Genomic DNA, 20,377 nt, shown 5'->3' on the forward strand with positions numbered 1-20,377 from the left:
ATGCTTCTTTAATCTCAGAGGCAACGGAAAGAGTATACAGTTAGTTATTTGTTTTCAAAGCTTCTGCCTTGAAATGACAAATGTCATTTTATTGGCCAGAGCACGTCATATGACAAAGTCTGCCATCAATATTCTCCCAGGGAAGGGAAAAGAATATATGTAAACAATAATACTGTCTACCATAGTTGCTCAAACAGTTTTTGTTGATTTTTTAAGCTTTAGCAGCTTGGAGCAACACCAATGCCAAAGCAGCATTTCATTGGTAAATCACCAGGAGCTACTACTTCATTATTTTGGACCCAACAGTCTCAAAATACTAATAGTCACAATCATCAATCAGTAACTTAGAAAAAGGCACAATTAAATCTTTTTAAATATCGTTTTGGAATTCTATACAAACAGGGAGCCATGCTGTGGGAAAAGCGAGAAGTGATTCTTTGAACCCACACGTGGAGGAGACTTAATCAGAGGAAATCCATCTTCCAGTCCCTCCAATCAGTCGTGGAATGCTCTGGCTTCATTCTGTGGTATGTATTCTGTTGTTACAAATCCTAAAACATAGAGCAGCCCACACAAGTGATACAGTTTTCATTTTTGGCTGGTATTCTAAAGAGTGAGTTCCTGGAGGGCAGATTGCACGCTGTCACGTAAGGCCTGCCTTTTGACTCACCTGCATGTAGCCACATGAAACTTTCTCATTTCCTAAGAAAGAATTTCTTACTTCAAGTCCTATTTATAGTCTCTGACCTACCTCATTGCTCCTTTTGGATATCTTAGTCTTTCTTAAGGTCAGAATGTGTGCCAAAATAGATCTTAACATTTAAACTCAACCCGAAGGGTTCTCCTAATTCTGTTAAATCCTATTCTTTAACAGATAGAATTCTATTCTTGCTCACCAACATGTTTAGGCTTACTATTCACACTCTGAAACAAAATCTCTTTCCCGGGTTTAGTGCTTTTCTATAAGACCAAAATAGATACAGCCTTATCCCCCCAAATTGTTTACTCCCAATGCCTGAATAGTTCACCATAACAGGGCAGAATTTCTTGCTTATGAAAGCAGCACTGTTCATTTACGCCACAGTGTTCCAACTGGTCCATATGCTGGAAACTCTGTGATTTACTGGTAAATGATTTTGCAGCTGACACATTTCTGTAGGTCAGGGGTTGCGAACTCAAATGCCAATAGCGACCAGAAAAATAATGTAAATGAAATAGGCTGGGTTTGATAGATATTTGAATGATGAGAACTGGAGGGTCAACATTCTATCCATAGAAAGTAGCTGCTGTGAAGCACTGGCCATTTGTTGCTGTGTGGGAAGCAGATTCTATGCCACTAAATCTGATTTTTCAGGAGAAATTCAAAATTCAGCTTTCTAAAAATTGAAATCTTCTGATTTTTAAATGTTATCTCAAAATTTTAAAAAAATTATTAAAGAAAGATATTCCAGAACATAACACATTTGGAGAGATTCAAGTCATTTAATGTGATGGGGTAGGGAGTACACTGTAGGGAAGAGTGGGAAATAGGGCTGGAAAGTAACTTGCGCTTTATCTTGTAGGTGATGAGACTCTATCTAAGGACTGAAGCCGTTATATGACAAGGTTAGATTCACATTTATATTGGGGTGGTTAAAATGATGGATGTGGAAGAGGAAACTGGGGTTGGGATAGGAGTTGGAAGGGGTAGCTCAATAGTCCAGGGTAAGACGTGGAGGACCAAACTGGTGGGATGCAGAGGAGGACAAACTTGAGAGGTAAGCAGGAAGTAGAACAAGCAGGATGCGGTGATTGATTTGATGTGGTAGTGAGGGAGAAGGAAGTATTGAGGATTACCACCCAGATTTTTAGTTTGGAAAAGTGGGTGGTGAGTGCTGACTCGTGTCATTCACTAGACTAGACATATAAGGGCAGGAACGGGCAGGGTGAGCTGGTGGGTGGGGGGAATGAGTGGAGGTGATGAGTTCAATTTTTGAGAAGTTTTTTCTCCATGATTGCCTGTGAGATATCCAGATGGGTTGGAGGTAATTGCTTGAGAGACGTCAGTGCAAAGGCAGTGCTGGAAGTTAAGGGAGTGTAGAGTGAGACAAGAAAAAGGTTGGGAGCAAGAGCTGGAGAGCAACCACCTTTAAGGTGGGCAATAGAGGATGATGATGTGTGCTAGGACTCTCACTTCCCTCATTAAGCAACCTCAGAGACTTGAATCCCACAAAAAGGCTCAAAGGGTGGGTAAGACCAATGCTGCCCCTGCTTACACGTAGCAATCTAAGCTAACCTGTGGCAGGCTCACCTTGCTTGTGGCAATCTGATGGAACTGAATGTGGCATCTATAATGGCCCATGAAGAGGCCCCCGGTGGTGTATATTGAATACAAAAAGAAACTTCAAACTTTCCTTGGGCTACTCATTCGGTCACAGGCAATTCTTGAAAAAGCAGCTGCAGCTAGGCTTTTTATTGCATTTGGAACAGAATGTACAATGATTTTGGCTGGGACTCCATCAGCAGGCTTTCTAGACATTCAAGCGGTTATTGACTTCTGAATCCAGACCAACACACTGGGGGGACTGAAACCTCACCACTTGCCACAGACATAATCTCCTGAGGCTTGGGCTGTGGTTAGCTGTAGATTATGACTTTACACTGGGGTACCAGAGAACTCCTTGCTGTTTTTGTAGGAATTGGCAGTTCTTTCATAGGAACTTAATGGCCTTTAGAATATGGTAATCATATACTACTTTTGAAACTTATTTGTAAAGATAAATCTATTTACACTTTACTTATATGACCTTTATTTTTTCTTAATTGGCCAGTAGGCTTTTGCTCCATATTCTTGATGACAAAGCCCCATTGAATGATAAAATTCTGAGCCATCTGCCATCGCACATCCCCAAATTCCTCAGGTCACCTTACTAACAGTTTTGCTACTTGAATATCTCCTTTGTTCAATCTTTTCAGGCTGATCAGGTCAACTGATCAGTGCAAAATATAAAACTGGTCCATTTTCTCAAATTGGTTTTTTGTTACCATCTAATAGAGAGACCACCTGATTGAGTTCTCCAAACCACTAGAATTTAAGTGATGAGAATGAAAAGTTGAACAGGGAAGGCATTTCTTTTCTTCAAAAACTGCTGTTTCTTCCATAGCTAGAATAATGTTAACTATTTCAATACTGGTATGCCTGTCTCCGACTTTATTTCCACATCACTGGAAAATGACTGTGCTAATACTCAAACAGGATCTTGTCACTCATTTGCTTAGAAGACTTCAGTGGTTTCCCATCACTGGCAGAATACAATCCACACACCCTTAATGATATATATAAATTGATCCCTGTCTACCAGTGCAGACTCATCTCTCCTTTTCCTCTGCCCAAGTACTGGGAACAAGTCTCATTCCAGTTGTGTTCTTACAGTGTCTCAGTACCATGTTTCTTCTCTGAATGGCATGCCCTTGCTTCATTATTCCTCTTGGAGACCACCTGCTTGTCCTTCATGTCTCAATTCAAATGGTACATCTTATGTGAGGGTTTTCCTGACCCTCTCTGGGAGGGTTGGACAATTTTGTTGCACTTCTATGGAAATGAGATATATTACCATAAACCACCAAAAAATTGCTTTTGGAGTAAAGTCCAAAACCTTAACATGATCAACATCACCTTATGAGATCTAACCCTTTCCGACCACTCCATCCTCCTCTTCTGTCTATCTCCCAGAATGATTACTATGGTCAACCCACACTGTCCTTGAAAATGCACATTCCTTGCTGCCTCAGCACCTTAATACACACTGTCTCCTCAACCTGAAATCTCTCTGTACTCATACTCCCATTCCCACTCTGCCTGGCTCCTATTCACTCTTCAGGTTTCACATTAGCTGTTACATCAAGAGAGAAGCTTTTCTTGTAGACTGGTTTGCATTCCCCAGTTATAAATTCACAATGTACACACTCTTAGAGATTATGTCTGGCTTATTCATCATTCTGATCCCAACCTCTAGGTAGCATTACCAAGTAATACATACATAATCACTAGACTCTTTGTTTTCTAATATTTTAAATATTTAAGGCATGTAAAGGTATAAATAATACTTTGATACCAGTCTGATGGGAACAATGGAACCATAATATAATGGGTCACAAGCTATATATATTTTTTAAAAAGGCAGAAAGCCAAGAGGAGATATGGGTATAAATGTAGGTCCATTAGAAATTCAAGGTCCTGTGCAAGTGCATTGCATTGAGCATCCACACCTGGTGGCAGTTTGGGCTTCCCCACTTGAAAATTATCTCCTGTCTCTAGATGTGACTTTCAATCAGTTAAATGAGGAGGCTGGGCTACATAATCTCTTAAATGTTTTTCCTTTTCTTATATTTCTTGCTGCTGAGGCCATTTTGCTGTCTTCATAAGCACAAATCAGTTGGTTTGATTGAAAATAATTATCCTTCTGGTTTGGAAGGTTGAATTATGTACCCAAGAAAAAAATATGTTCTTAATTTTAATCCCATTCCTGTGAATGTGAAGCCATTATAAAGAAGTCATTTTGGGGAACTGACTGTGGCTCAAGCAACTGAGCTCCCATTTACCATGTGGAGGACCCAGGCTCAATCCCCAGGATGTCCTGGTAAAAAATAGAAAAACCGAATCCCAAATCTGCATGGAGAGGTGCAGACCCCTGCCTGGTAAAGCGATGAACTAAAAAAGACAAATACGCAACCAGATAGAAAAAAAAAAAGAGAAGTCATCTTGAAGAGGTTATTTTAAGTTAAGGTGTGGCCAGCTGAATCAGGACGGGTCTTAATCCTATTACTGGAGGCCTTACAGAGAGAAAACCAAGGGGAAGAGCTGCAAGCAGGAAGCCAGCAGTCAGTAGAACCTGGAAGGGAAAGGAGATGCCAACAAGAAGATAAGCCAAGGAACCTTGAAGATTCTGCTGGTCAGCCAGAATGCTATTGACCCCGGGGTGTAAAGCAAACTTTGAAGCCTCAAAACCATGAGACAATAAATTCCTGTTGTTTAAACTAACCCATGATGTGGTATTTGTCATAGCAGTGTGGAAAGTAAGACACTAATTTGGTGAAATTACTATGATTTCCCCACCATAAATTTAAATTATATACGTCTTTTTCTGATCACTGCAGAAAAAGCTATTGACCTGGACTTGTCTCTTCTTTACTTGGATCCTGGAGACTGGACCTCATTTGCTCAGAGTTGTTTTACAAAACCGATAAGCAAACAAACAAAAATTTCAAGATACCAACAAAGGCTCTAAAAGATATAAAAAGTAAGTAATGCATTGAGGGTGATATCCTTAGGGGTTCACCCAGTCACTCCTAATCCTACAGTGGGACAGATATGTTCTCATGAATGAGATGGCATTTTGACTGCTTAATATGGATTTGGTCTCAAAGAAATCTAATCTGTTTAAGTAGATCCAATAAATATATAGCCTAAGTGTTAGCTACTTTATCGGTCAATAACACTAAAACATAAAACCTGCTGATGTCATTTTTTCCTAGTGAATTTTGACAAAGGATAAAACTCTCAGATGCTATCAGTGTAAAGATGATTCATGTCACAGATAATTGGTTGAAACTAGTTAGGAATGGAAGAGAAGAACCTATTTGGGATTCCAGGTTGTTTGGTTGGCTGGGAAGGTAACCATTTAAATACAGAATACGGTAGAGGGAAAATGATATCATAGCAATGTAGAGAAGAAAAGTATGTAAATTGGTGGCAAAGGCAAGTAAAGCTACAATGGGCAAGCATGGGCACAAGGGAATACAAGAGCAGCAAACAGGCAGTAAGAAATGGCTCAAAATTAGGCTCTTTATAGCAGAAGCTAGGTGAAGACATATAAAAAAAGCCTGGGACAAGACTGATCTGACTGTTGGGAATTGTTCTAGCTCTCTGCACAGAGATTGCTAATTATTCCTAATATCCAGTCTCTCCATTTTCCCTTTGCTAATAGAATCTTACAAGATTTAGCTGGACATTTGACTGCCTGTCTACTGATTACATTTCCCAGTCTCTGTTGCAACGTGGAGTGATCATGTAATTAAATCCTGGCTAATGAGATAGCAGTAGAGGTAATGTGTGCGCCTTCCTCCAGGCCCTCAAATTGAAGCCATTTGTCCTCCACTTTCTCTTTTCTCCACCTATGGACTAGAATGTGGATGTGGTGGTGCTGAGTCATGTGGGTGAGGGTAACCCCCTAAAGGAAGGTGGAGAAACAAGAAAGACACAAACCAGATCTCCCGATGAATTTATGGATCAGAGCTATTCTCCCCACCCGGTCTGCTTACCAGGTCAGATTTTTATAGGAAAGAGATGTAAAGCCACTGATCTAATATCCTAACTCAGCAAATCTCTTGTAGTCCTTATTATTCTTTCTCGCTCCTTTTGTATCTATGTATGTACATGTGTGCCTTAAAGCTGTCCAGTACATCATAGGTAATCTGAGTCATATTAATGAGGTGGGCTATTTGTGGGTGCTGTGTGTTTCTTCATGAATAACCTGGGCTGTGTGTGTAAACTTGCTAAAACTTAAGATTCAAGCATAAATCATGCGTGCATGCAAACAATAAGAACTGCAGCCCCATCTTTCATAACCATGCCAAGTACTCCAGTCTGCCTAGTTCCCAGAAAGCCAATTAAGTGAAATAGGCTCTATAGGTTTTGGATATCAGGGAGGATGCAGACTAAATGTTAGTTCAAGCTTACCTGGAATGTGGGGGATATGTGTTACTTCAAGCTTATCTGGTAATCAAACAAAGCACCATTTGAGTCCCCACTCCTACATCCTCTGTATAAAAGGGACCCCAAAATCCTATTCGGGGCTTGAGTTTTGAACAGTAGTCCCCAAGCTGGCTGGTAGTAATAAATCTTTTTCCTTCTCAAAAATATTCCTGAGTCTTGGCCTTCAATACACAATCAATTAATCTTTCTGCTTCCACAACATTACTGTAAGTCATCTGCATGGTTTGTAAGCTTTTCTTTTAAGCCTTTCTTTTAATTGTGCAAGACTACCCACAGACAAAGTAAGTAGAAGAATTTGCTAATGGATTACCAATCTTGAGACAAATGCAGGAAACCTGGGCATGATATGGTTCTGGGCTCACCCTTTTGGAGATTGATTGTGGTCATGTATGAGCCAAGTATAGACCTTGACTACTCTTTACTTATGAACCTGGAACACTGGTCAGTACTCTTATCTGTGTCTACAAGTCTTTTCTTAGCAGTGGGTATAAACCACTGCTCATTCCAAACCAAAGTGCAGGTGCCGTCCTACAATACTGATGCCCACTTCTTGCCTTGACTGCTGTCCCATTAAAGTGATCATGTGTTTGGATTTTGAAAGATGAATTAACTATGTGTCACTGGATTCTGATTCTGGGTTTGTTCCTGAATGCCACTGTGCTAGTTTCCTATTGCTGCAGCAACAAATTGCTTCAAATGGAGTGGTTTAAATTATGCAGATTTATTATCTTACAATTTTGCATGTCAGAAGTTTGATATGAGCCTCAGTGGATTAAAGTCAAGGTATCAACAGGATCATATTCCTTTCTGGAGGGTCTAGAGGAGAATTTGTTTTTCCAAATCAAATTCTGGAGGCTGTTTGCATATTTGTCTTATGACTTCTTCCTCCAGCCTCAATTCCAGCAGTGACAGGTTGAGTCCTTCTCATATCACATCACTTCAACCTCCTTTCCTGCCATGTTCTTCCACTTTTAAAGACCCTTGTGATTACATTGGGCCCAGAAATCCAGGAAAATCTCCCTGTTTGAAGGCCAGCTGATTAGCAATCTTAATTCCATCTACAACATTATTTCCCTTGGTAACATAAAGTACCATTCACAGGTTTCAGAGATTAGAAAATGGATATCTTTGGGGGTAAGGCAATATTCTACCTACTACAGCCACTTTTGAATTATTTAGGTTACTTTTGGCAACTCTGATTCTAGTCAGACTACTTCTTTAATCCAAGCATTCACGGCACAGGATCCAAGTGACTCTAAATAATCAGGATGAAAGCACATAGGAGAATTAAAAGTGGGAGAGGGAAGAATAGTAGTAACAGAGACCATTTTTGGGGACGTTGGAATTGTTCTGAATGACACTGCAATGATGGATACAGGCCTTTATACATTTTGTCAAAACCTATGAAAATGTGTGGTGCAAAGCGTAAACTATAATGTAAACTATTGAACATGGTTAGCAAAAATGCTTCCATATGTGTTCATTAATTGTAACAATGTACCACACTAATGAAAGATGTTAATGGGGAAAAGTGTGAGAGGGAGGGGCATGGGGTATATGGGAATCCCCTTACATTTTTGATGTATCATTTACGTAATCTAAAATTTATTTACAATTTAAAAAAATTTAAAAAGTGGGTCATCTTTGAAAGCCACAGAAAGTACTCTCTGCAAATTCTTCACATTCTCAAAAGTGTGGGAGCTGTCCTTGTGCCTTCTTTTGAGCACATTAAGACCCCTCCCTTGACAGCAGGAAGTGAGGATGAAGGGAACTTCAGAATACTTGCCTCTGCCCAAATCATCAGAACAGGGCCCACGTTCACCAGAGATACTATGAACTGGCCCTGCCATTAGAATAAACCTTGATCAAAGTGGTCAGATGATCTTCCTCTCTGTCTCAAGTTTTTACCACTTTGGTTTTTTTTCCCTTTTTTCTTCCTAACCCCTCCCACCCCCCGCTGTTTTTGCTGGCTGTGTCCATTCACTGTGTGATCTTCTATATCTATTTCTCTTTTTGTCTTCTCATCTTTCTCCTCTAGGATTCACTGGGATTCGATCCTGGGGACCTATGATGTGGAGAGAAGTTTCCTGTCAATTGTGCCACCTCAGTTCCTGGTCTCTGCTGTTCTTCACCTTGACTCTCCCCTTCATCTCTCTTTTGTTGCATCATCATCTTGTTGAGTGCTCACTTGCACAGGCACTGGATCGCCATATGGGCACTCACACAGGCACTCAGCCTGCCACACAGGCACTCAAATTGCCATGCGAGCACTCGTGCAAGCACTTGGCTTATCGTGGGCACTTGGCTTACCGCACGTGACCTCGGCTCACCATGTGGGCACTGGCTTGCCACGCAGGCATGCTTTCTCTTCTTTTTCACCAGGAGGCCCCAGGGATCGATCTTGGGTCCTCCCATATGGTAGGTGGAGGCCCCATCACCTGATCCACATCTACTTCCCCCACTTTGTTTCCTTAAATAAACCTCAGAGCTATGACAGCCTTGCCGTCAGGCTCTTTTCCACTGTCAGTAACTAAATATTCTTTGGTTGGTCCTACAGAAATTTCTGCACTTAGCCTTTTCCCTGATGCAGAAGAACTGTTCTGTGGAAGTTCCATTTTACCTCACACTGTAATTAGAATCAAATTCACTGGTCCCCTCCAAAAAACACAATATGTGAATATTTGTATTCAGCCTTATTCTGATCCTTCTGTGAATCAGCAAAGAATAAGTAAGATACCACCCATCAATATGCCAAATGATAAGATCTGATTTCAAAACTTATTAATATGGCATGGGTAATTTGATTACCTGTACAAATATTATATGGTTTTCCATATTTATTTTTCTCTGCTTGCATCACAACCTGGATGTCCCTTAGCTGGTTCTCTCAAGGTTGGTTGACTTGGGTAATCTCCCAGAAATGATTAGTATCTCTAGAATTTAAGTCTCTCAATTTGATTCCCTGATGCTGAGTGCCAGAATCCATAGGAAATAGCTGAAAGCTATGTTATAATTGCACAACTAAGATGGGGTAAAGTAAGAGAACTTTTGTCATAAGAATTGAAAACCTATTGAAAACAACAAAAAGGTGAAAGTGCATATTAAATCCAATTTTATAAAGTAGATTAGTATTTTAAAATATTCAACATGTTCCAAATGTTTTACTTAGGCTGAATGAAAGTAAGGGAATCTTTCCCCCAAATTTAATAGAGATATCTGGTACAGGAAAAAATAGTCTTTATTTGTTCACTTAATTGCTCCTGGCATTAGTTTTCATTATAAATTCAAAATCCAATTAATGTTTTATTGATGGGAGTACATGTGTGGGCACATGGTACTTATAAAAATTTTACTAATACTTTTTGTATAAGCCTTCCTGTTAATATCCCCATGGTACTCTAATCATTGACAATTTCCTTTAGATAATATCAGCACTCAAGTCCCATTTCTTCAAATTTAATTTTATGAAGATTTTAAAAAACCAAATAACAATGTTAATATATCCCCTAAAGGAATTTAGAGCTATATTTTCCTTAAAAAGCAACCTCTGTGTAAATGAAGATATTCTATTTGTAACCCACGGCTATCATATTTTATGCACAACTTGTGAATTTTGCTTTTTTATATGAATACATTTTAACCTTTTATCCCCAAATTCTTTAGAAGGTACACAACAGATTTTAATGAGTACAATTAGATCTATGAAGTTATTGAATTGCTAAAATATTGCCCTTTTAGAAATCTTTGCCTAATGAGGATCTAAGTCTATCTGCTGTAGAATTAATCTTGGATTGTACCCAGTATAGGGATTAGTTGGTAGATTCCACCTAAGTTTCTTTATAGTGTGACATTTAAAACTATTTTTTTTAAACTCTTTTAGTTCTTCTGCCTGTTATTTCATTGTTCCCTCAACATATTTAATTTGAAGAGCTAGAGATAATCCTAGAAAATTGTGTGCAGATGTATCCTATTTAAATATCTTAAGAAACTTCTTCTGATCAATTCTAGAAGAGTATTTTTCTCCAGAGGTTGAAAGAAATCCTCTACAAAATGAAAAAGCAAAGAAACACAATAAAAACTGACAATCATCTGTTTTTGCATAATTGTCATTTTTACACAGAGAACAGAGGCTGGAAAAGTCATTCAACAAATACGTGTTGATTGGTGGAGTGAATGAATAGAAGAAACAAATTAGACCTCTGATTTTTCTGCCTCCTCACTACTGTTACTATTATGCTTCTTTCTTATTTCTCTTAGTCCAGAAATGTAGATTTAAATGTTTGTGGACTTAAACCATTCACACATTTCTCATAAGAGATATGAATGGCTATTATTTATTGAGCACTTATTCTGTACTAAGACTTCTGGAGCTGAACATGGACATCTAAAATGGCAATGTCAACATTATAAAACTGTAGAAGCTCTCAACCCATTTCAAAAGTGAAGTGCTCCTTGACAAGCTCTCCATTTGCTCGGTAAAATATATGGAGGGAAGCCCATAGCCTGCTGAAAACTTTGTGACAAGTGGATTAGCTTTTAATAAGTCTATGAAATTCTGCACACACCTATTACATTGTATGCTTACTAAGAGCCAGTTGGGTATATTTCCAAACCTATTTTTACCAATATATTTGGTACTATAATTGATGCAATATAATGAACTCTTATGTGAGATGATGAAATAATCAACTCCTTCAGAAATAATCAGAAAAACCAGATTGTTGTTATGCCTTTGAAAACCAAGTTGGAAGATTTGAAACATTCAATACATGCATGTTGCTAAAAATAATTCCTGTTGAATTAGGTTCAGGTGAGAAAATTGTAATGGACTAGAAAAAAATACAAAAATCTAGAAGAATTCTGCACTACATTTTTATAGATTTATTTTATTTATTTCTTTCCCCATCCCCCCACCCCCCCTGCCCCAGTTGTCTGTTCTCTGTGTCCATTTGCTGCATGTTCTTCTTTTTGTCCGCTTCTACTGTTGTCAGTGGCATGGGAATCTGTGTTTCTTTTTGTTGCGTCATCTTGCTGCGTCAACTCTCTGTGTGTGCGGTGCCATTCCTGGGCAGGCTGCACTTTCTTTTGCACTGGGTGGCTCTCCTTATGGGGTGCACTCCTTGCATGTGGGGCTACCCTATGTGGGGGACACCCCTGCATGGCAGGGCACTCCTTGCGCACATCAGCACTGCACATGGGTCAGCTCCACATGGGTCACAGAGGTCTGGGGTTTGAACCATGGCCTCCCATGTGGTAAACGGATGCCCTATCCACTGGGCCAAGTCCACTTCCCTGCACTCATTTTTAAGAGTCTTTATGCTCTTGCTCCACTTTAAACAAACCAAAAGTAGAAATTAAGATGATATTAATACATTTTGAGCATGATTTGGACAAGAAAGACAGAAGAACCATGGCACTCTAATCTGTGCATCAATATGCAAAGGATGGTACAAAGTTATATGTTTGAAGCCAAATAAAGTAAAATAAGAGTAAAAGGTGCAGCATGTTGATTATTTCTTACTCTGATATTTTTCTCAGCCAACAAATGACCAGTTTTTATTACATCACCTAAGAGTTTGTACTCTATTTGCCTTGAATAATATCATTTCACTGTGATTTCAGGTTCATTATTTTAAAAATTCCAATGGAATTCAATTCCAGTTGGATATCATGGAAAGAGTAACCAACAGAAAGCAAAAAAATCAACACAGTTTGTGTTTGCAATGTATGTTTAGCATTGTAATAGATATGATGAGGAAATCATGATTCTTGCTCTCAAAGAATTAGAAGTTGGTTGAGAAGAAGACATCAAAAATGATATCAAAAAGAATAATAATCAGTAATTAGATGACAAAAGTCTGACTTACATTTTGGAAGCATAATAAAAAGCATAAAGGGCTGAGGGCTGTTGGAATCAGACAGTTTCAAAAAGCTGTGAAGAAGGACGATTGGAAAATGAGGGAAGATAGTTGCAGGTAAGATCTGGAACATGGAGGGCAACAATTTAAGCAAAGACTGAGGAAAAAGTGATGGTTGGATTTGATAGGGCAGTAGGGGAGCTGGCTTTACTGAAAAGAATGCGGTTGGTTCAGACTCTCATTAAAGCTAACTCTAAGGCCCATGAATGCAGGTCTTGAAGGGTATCACATGCATATTTCCTTTAGTAGGAAGGCTTCAGTATGGAGTGAGAGTTGAAGTACAAGAATAGAGGGAGAAAGAAGTGTAGAGATGTGTACAGGAACCCTGAAACACAAAGTTCACAAGTATAAACAACAGAAAATATTTGGAAGCAGGCATCTTGGTTATAAAAATGAAAGATAAAACATAAAGGGAAAGAAATAATACCAAACCATCCTAGGGATTGTATTGGACAGAACCTTAATATGTTTACATCATCTAAGAGAGAAGATTGAAAAGTCAGAATCACTGTAGGGCACATTTAAAGGCTTCCTCGATTGGCTTAGAGCAGTGTTGTTTATTATAGTCCTTCAGGATGACGCTTGTGTTCATTCTGAATTAACCATCATATCATGTGTGCATGGGCACACACACACACACTTTCTCATGAATATAAAAAGTCTATTATTTCCTTTAAAAACTACTTCAATCGTATAATGGTCTTCATTGGCTAAACTGCCCAAGAAACCAGAAATCCAGTACTGTGCCATATGCCTAGAAGTTATATAAATGGCCATATGGATGTAGCCTAGGAAGTCAAGGAGATAAATGGAGAGCCCAGAAAGAAAGGACAGCAATTCACTGAATTCCTGCACCTTACTCTGTCAGGGTCACTATCACTGATGAATTGTTTGGTGATTTGTTTTTTTAATGATCTTTCACCATAACCTCATGAGTTCAATATCCTTGCTTCTAGGTGACCCAGTTGTTTTTGCATGTTAACATAGAATGTAATAGTTGGGTATGAAGACAGAAGAAAGACAGTTTTAATACATAGTAAACTGAATAAAATATAGGGTAAGAGTGTAAAATAAATTTGCGTGGATAGCAAAATATGGTATATACAGGCCAAATAAGCAAAAGTAAAGGATATAGGAGAAACAATTTCCCAATATTTGAAGACTCTAAATAACAAAGTCGAAAATAAATAAGCTTGAGGCATACTGCTATGGTTAGGGAAGGAAAATCAGCAAAGAAAAGTATTTCTTTTTAACAGATAGAAACCAGAAAAAGAGTTTAGGCCCTTTCAAGGACTAGATTATGAGGTCAAATACCAGGAAAACAAATAAGAACCTTTCTAGAAAGATCTGTAATTAATGTGGTGTGTTAGTGGGCTGAGATCTTGGGTGTGGACTGATATTTCACCAGACACAGCTTAGGCAAGAATGGAGCTGCAAGCATCATACATGGCATAAATTAGGTGCTTAGAATGTTTAGAACTCACTTGTTTATCTTATGAAATGCTACTTTAGCGGTGAAGAATAACATGTATGTGGGCATCTATCTCTCCTTAATCTTCCCAATGACTCCCTTTGCTTGCCACCGCACAACATATCACTGCATTGAAATAGCTTATTTCCATGTCTCTTCCCCACTCTACCACCACTAGACTGTAAGCTTCTGGCTTGAGAGTCTTACTGATGTGTCTAGGAACCTCATAACCAATGCCTGGCATATTGTAAAAACCTGATGAATGAAAGACTAACTTTCTTGCTTTGATGGATGTGGAACTCAAACACTTGACTTGAGAGCTTTAGAGTTAAGTGAAAGAGCTTGGAGAAGAGACCTTGCTCAGTCACAGTTTTTCTAGAATCAAATAACTATAACACTAGTGTGTGTATCATGGGAATGTTGTGAAGATTAAATGCAACACATGGAATGTGCTTGGGATTCTGCCCGACATGGAGAAGCTGCTCAATAACCTAATGGCTCGTTATCTATTATTAAAGCATAACGAAGGTTATATTCAAATCATAAATGTAATAAAAACATTAGGTCCAACATGACCATAATATTAAAGGTCAACCACAGGATAATGTGGCCAGTTTACTAGCATGTATCTTTCAAATAAATGGTAAAATTACCCCCTAAAATATGGGATCTGGGAGCTGTGGCTTTGTAATCTTCATCTCCTCCAATTTGGTGAGGTTAGATTCTGGAATGACGAGGTGAGTCATACCTTTCCCCTCAATTCTTCATTTCAACTAAGTTTAAAGATCTTTCCTTGCTCCTGTCTCACCAAAAGATAAAATACCAATTAGTGGGATTGTCAGTAAGTGCTTTGGGTTTATCATCCCTCAAGCCTAATGCTTAGCGGCAGAGAACTTTTGCATTTTAGATTCCTTTGGTCTTAAGTACCAGATGGACATCTAAGGACATTTAGAGATTCCAGAAAGACCTAGCAGACTCAACTGGGAAACTTGTCTGGATTGCCATTTTTTAAAAGCAGCTGTTCTTTTTTTTGTAAAGAACAGTTTAGAAATAGCTGCAATATGTAATTTATGTTACTAGATTTGCATAAATATAATGATAAACAATGATTTTTAGTGAAAATAATTTGCACTCAGTTTATTGTGGAATATTATCTTTACCTTTCCCTGAGATTTTGGAGAGAAAATTATTTTATATGGGCATAATCATAATTTATTATTACCTAGAACTAAAATATGTCATAAGGGTCACTAAAATGAGTTACATGAAAGACTCACTGAACTTACAGTACATATAATGATGAAGAATGCCTTTACAATTAACATAGAGTTTAGATATTGATTCAGTTTATGCCTAAAGCAACCATCAAACAACTCTAAGAATAAAATATAATGACTTGATGTGTAGACAGCTGTGCTGGTGCTGCTGAGAATCTCCATTTGCAATAATAACCAGGTTCTGTGACCAAATTTCATTGTCTCAATACTATTCCCTCTGGATATTTTCTTGCTCAGCTGTTTCATGCAGATTAATGGATATTAAATTGCAGTGATCAGATTAGAGAATTATCTGGTAATTTATGAAAGGAAATGTACTTTGAATGCTATTTGGTTGCTCCTAGAAGATTTTTTATGATGTAAAATAATAATTTGCAGTTCAGATAACTTAAAGCTATATTAAAATACATGTGCGCAAACTGTGTGAGAGATGCTTAGAATTATGATTTGAATTTGGGAAAACAACTCTCTAGTGAATTTCTGTGTAGTGACCAATTGATCAAACACAAAAAATAATCTCTACTGGGAATTACTAATTAGGTATTTTATACCTATTTAATATAGATAATTTCTGACTCCTTCATTTTGATAATAAATTAAATTTTGTTACATAGGCCACACCCTAATCACCATGTATAATTTTCTGTTTATATGAAAATATGGCCATTATTCCCAACAATTGACTCATCAGCGAATTTTGAGGACATAGCACATTTAACTTGGAGAAAAGAATACTCAGGGGAAATTTAATAGCTGATGAATTGTTTGGAACAACAATATTAGATATGATTTATGTCATTTGCAAGAATATAAATTGGAACATGGATAGAATGTACAAGAGAGAAATTTCTGATCAAAATAAGAAAGCATTTCCTAACAGGCGTTGCTGAAGAAGAGATAGACTAGATACTTTAGATTGAAGTGACTTTTCCATTGAGGCAGGTTTTACCAATAGGCCAGAGAGCCACTCCACAAGGATGGTGTGGAGGGAATCTGGCCCTAGAAAGAGTGGTTAGACTAGTAGCTGTCAGGGTTCCTTCTGTTCCCGAAGTTTCATTTTGCAGTTGCCAAAAATTGGAGTTTGGGATTGCCTGTGGATTTTATTAATCTTGACTACGAACTTCTTTAATTAACATAATTAACATAACTTAATTGTATTGTACACATCACCAAGTTTGAGAAGAGGGACATCTGGTGGATGAAATAAGCAAAAGAAAGGGATTTTATTTTCATGGTCTAATTTTAAATGCTCTGGGACGTTTTCATGTATTTTTCCATTAAAAAATTCATAATCACATACGCTTATGTGTAACTGATAGTAGACAATAAGCTTCAATGATCAGGAGATTTTGATAAGATTTTTTCATTGATTCTTTTTTTTTTATTGACTTTGTAATAATATTACATTAAAAATATATATGTGAGGTCCCATTCAACCCCACCCCCCCACCCCCCTCTCCCCCCCCCAACAACATTCGTTCCCATCATCATGACACATCCATTGGATTTGGTAAGTACATCTTTGGGCACCTCTGCACCTCATAGACAATGGTCCACATCATGGCCCATACTCTCCTCCATTCCATCCAGTGGGCCCTGTGAGGATTTACAATGTCCGGTGATTACCTCTGAAGCACCATTCATTGATTCTTTAACATATATTTAATGAGTATCTTTGAGTGGTTTTCTTTAATCAGTTCAAATTAGACTAGGAAGATGAATTTGCTTGTCTTTGTAACATAAACATGTGATCTTCTCAGCTGCAAATTAAGATCTGTTCTATTTAGCCAAATCATTCAGCAGATGGAATGGCAAACAAACAAACAAACAAACAGAAAACACCTAGTTGCCTGAACAATAAATGCAATTATTTTATTTAACCCTTCACCAAAGTATTCATTTGAGTTAAAAAATTTTTTTTTTCAAATAGTTAAGTGTAGTAATAAATCTCTATTTGGGGGAAAAAATCTGTATCTACTTCAGGAAAGAGCAATACAGCAGCAACCATTTAGAGCCAGTATTCCTGGAATAATAAACTGACTCCAACACTACTGGCTAAAATGACTACCTCACTTAGTAGTGATACTTTCTTATCATTAATTTCTATTTCTAAGTCACAAATAAGTTCTAGAAGTAATATTCTTCAGAGCAGGGTTGATGTGTTATTCTCTGTATCCCAAATGCAGTATACTGTAGACACTTAAATATTTGGTGAATGAATCTCTTCAAGTATATCCAACCTGGGAGTAGTTTCACCCTCTTTTGAGCTCTCAGAGCTCTGTGCCTCTATACCCTACAGGGAAAAAGAATTATTTTTCTTTCCCTCTCATCCATCCATCCATCCATCCATCCATCCATCCATCCATCCATCCATCCATCATTCATCCATTAATTCAGTGCCAGGTCCTTTCCAGAACACAAATGCATTTTGCAAGGGGACTTTCTTCTCTAGACCTTGAGCTATAAGCAGGAACTATAATGTCAATATACAATTTGTTGAAATCATGAATAAGTTAATAAATTGCTACTTTTCTGAGTGTTTCCTCCCAACATTGTTAGGCTTCATTCCCCTCCCTTTTACTTCAGCTCCATGTATTGTGATTTTATAAATAACAGCCAATCTTTGTTGGGCACTCATTATATTCCTGTATTGTTTTAAATGCTTAATACATAAATTATTTAGTGTAGTTCTTCTAATAACCCTATGAGTTGTGCTTCACAAAAATAAATTCCTTTTTTAAATTGAGGAAGTAAGTGAAGTAATTTGTCCAAGGTAACAGGGCTACTTAGTGGTAGTCAGGATTTGACTTTGAGCCTAGACAGTTTCTGGTTACAGAGAGGGTGCTTTTATCTACTGCATTTACCCTGCCTCCAATAGTGACTCTCTGGTAAAATGCCTAGACACAGAAACACAAACACTAGCAAAAATGAAAATGGATATTACAATGAATTCAGGGAAGGTGAGAAAATAGTCTGAGAAACAAACTGGGTGATTGTAGCATGAAAATAATCTAAGGTCCTGCCTAGGAAAACAAGGCAACCATACTAGATATAGGTTAAGACCCAGTTTTGGGAAGGAGTCTGGGTTCACATCCCGGTTCCACCACTTTTTAAATTTTAAAATTTTTTATTCACCAGCCACCCCCCCCACCCTGCAGCTTGCTTGCTGTCTGCTCTCTGTCCATTTGCTGCATGTTCTTCTGTGTCTGCTTGTCTCCCTTTGTTTTGTCATCTTGCTTCACGAGCTCTCCGTGAGCATGGGCCATCAGCTCTCCACGGGCGCGGGCCAGCTTGCCTTCACGAGGAGGCTCTGGGACGCAAACCCAGGGCCTCCCATATGGTAGATGGGAGCCCAATCAATTGAGCCACATCTGCTCCCCTCCACCACTTTTTAATTTCATTTAATTCTAATTTAATTTAATATTAATTTTTTTAGGAGGCACCAGGGATCAAACCCAGGACCTCATACATGGGAAGCAGGGGCTCAACCACTGAGCCACATCTACTCCCCAATGAAAGTTGCTTTTACATTTGTTTGTTTGATTTTAGGAAACACTGGGGACCAAACATGGGACCTCGTAAATGGGAAGCAGGCACTCAACCACTGAGCCATATCCTTTCCCCCAGTTCCACCACTTTTTAGATGTGAGACTTTAGGCAACTTACTTTACTGCTCATCTGTCCCTGTTTCCCCAGTCTAAAAGAGGGGGAATAAGAGAAGCCACCTTGGAGGTATGTTGTAAATATTAAAGTTAATATGTATAAACTGCTTAGATGAATGACTAGCACACAATACTCATGAATATTGCTATTGCTGTAATTCATCATATTGTAAATGTCCTTTGCTGTTAAAGGCTTTATTATTTTCTGTATTTCTCTGATAGGGAAAAGATGCCTATTAGAAATGCGAGATGGCATCAATTTTCAAGTGCATTCTGATGTGACCGATGTTAAATGTAGAAAAAGTACATCTTGGAATCAATGAGATATTTTATTATTATGTGCAGAATGAAGAAGAAATAAGTAGTCAGCTGGGAGAATTAAATGTTTGAGTATATTAACTTTCTTTTTTCAATTCAAAATTTTACTTTAGTGTCATTTTTTTCACATAATTTGTATCTGATCATGTTGAAGTTTAAAATTGCTTGGGGTTCTATATTTCTCTAGTGAAAGGTAGTATGCTCTGGAAGGAAGAAACATAGTGTATGAAAGACCAGGTGTCTGCAGGGAAGAGAGCTGAAGGGGGTGTAGAGAGGTTAAATTGACCTGATCTGACTTGATGTTTTAAAATACCTTTCAAGTCACAATCAAAGATCAATAGGCAAACATGAAAACTAGGAAAAGATTGGATAATTGAATCAAGTGTCAAAATAATTTGCTAATTTATGACAAATCAATTACTCAAATTATTCATTTGGTAAATATATATTAAATTAAGCACAAAGGTGAACTCAATGTCCTGCACATGATATGTTGAAAGACATGCAAAGTGAACAAGATACTACCAATTACAGAGAGGAAAACTGCATTAGAGAAAATTAAAGTATTAAAAATGACATGATAACTGTGACCATACCTACTTTCTGCATTGTTAGCATAATTCTTTCCTGATTAATATTTTATTATTCCTTTTTATACTCACCACCAGAGTAATCAGCACTCATCAAACAGCAATTGAATACCTACTCAAGAGAGACTGATTCTGTACGGAAGTTAAGCTAAATCCCTTCATGGAACTTAAATCAGCTCAGAGGAGGCACCAGATAGACTGTGGGAATTTAGAAGAGGTGGTATTAGCACTGTATTGTGGAATAGATTTTGGACAAGAAATCCTAGTAATTGAGTTTCAAGGAACAGCTTGTAGCAAATGAGCTGTGACTTTGTGCAAATTACATTATCTTTCACTTTATAGAGGAGTAAGAAGAACACAAAAATTATTAATAATGATGGTGACATT

At 37.9% G+C, this 20,377-nt stretch overlaps 1 protein-coding gene and 1 long non-coding RNA gene across 4 annotated transcripts in view; one reads left to right on the top strand and one right to left on the bottom strand.

The window, feature by feature from the left end:
* Nucleotides 1-20,377, bottom strand: part of PTPRR (protein tyrosine phosphatase receptor type R) — a 292,671-nt gene that overhangs the window by 191,578 nt on the left and 80,716 nt on the right. The window lies entirely within an intron of this gene.
* On the top strand, nucleotides 447-5,223 carry LOC131280618 (uncharacterized). The gene is made up of 3 exons (XR_009188282.2): nucleotides 447-527; nucleotides 1,563-1,605; nucleotides 5,137-5,223. It is a non-coding gene; the product is annotated as an uncharacterized lncRNA (long non-coding RNA).

Source organism: Dasypus novemcinctus, chromosome 12 (genome assembly GCF_030445035.2).
Source record: "Dasypus novemcinctus isolate mDasNov1 chromosome 12, mDasNov1.1.hap2, whole genome shotgun sequence".
NCBI classification, from domain to species: Eukaryota; Metazoa; Chordata; class Mammalia; order Cingulata; family Dasypodidae; genus Dasypus; species Dasypus novemcinctus.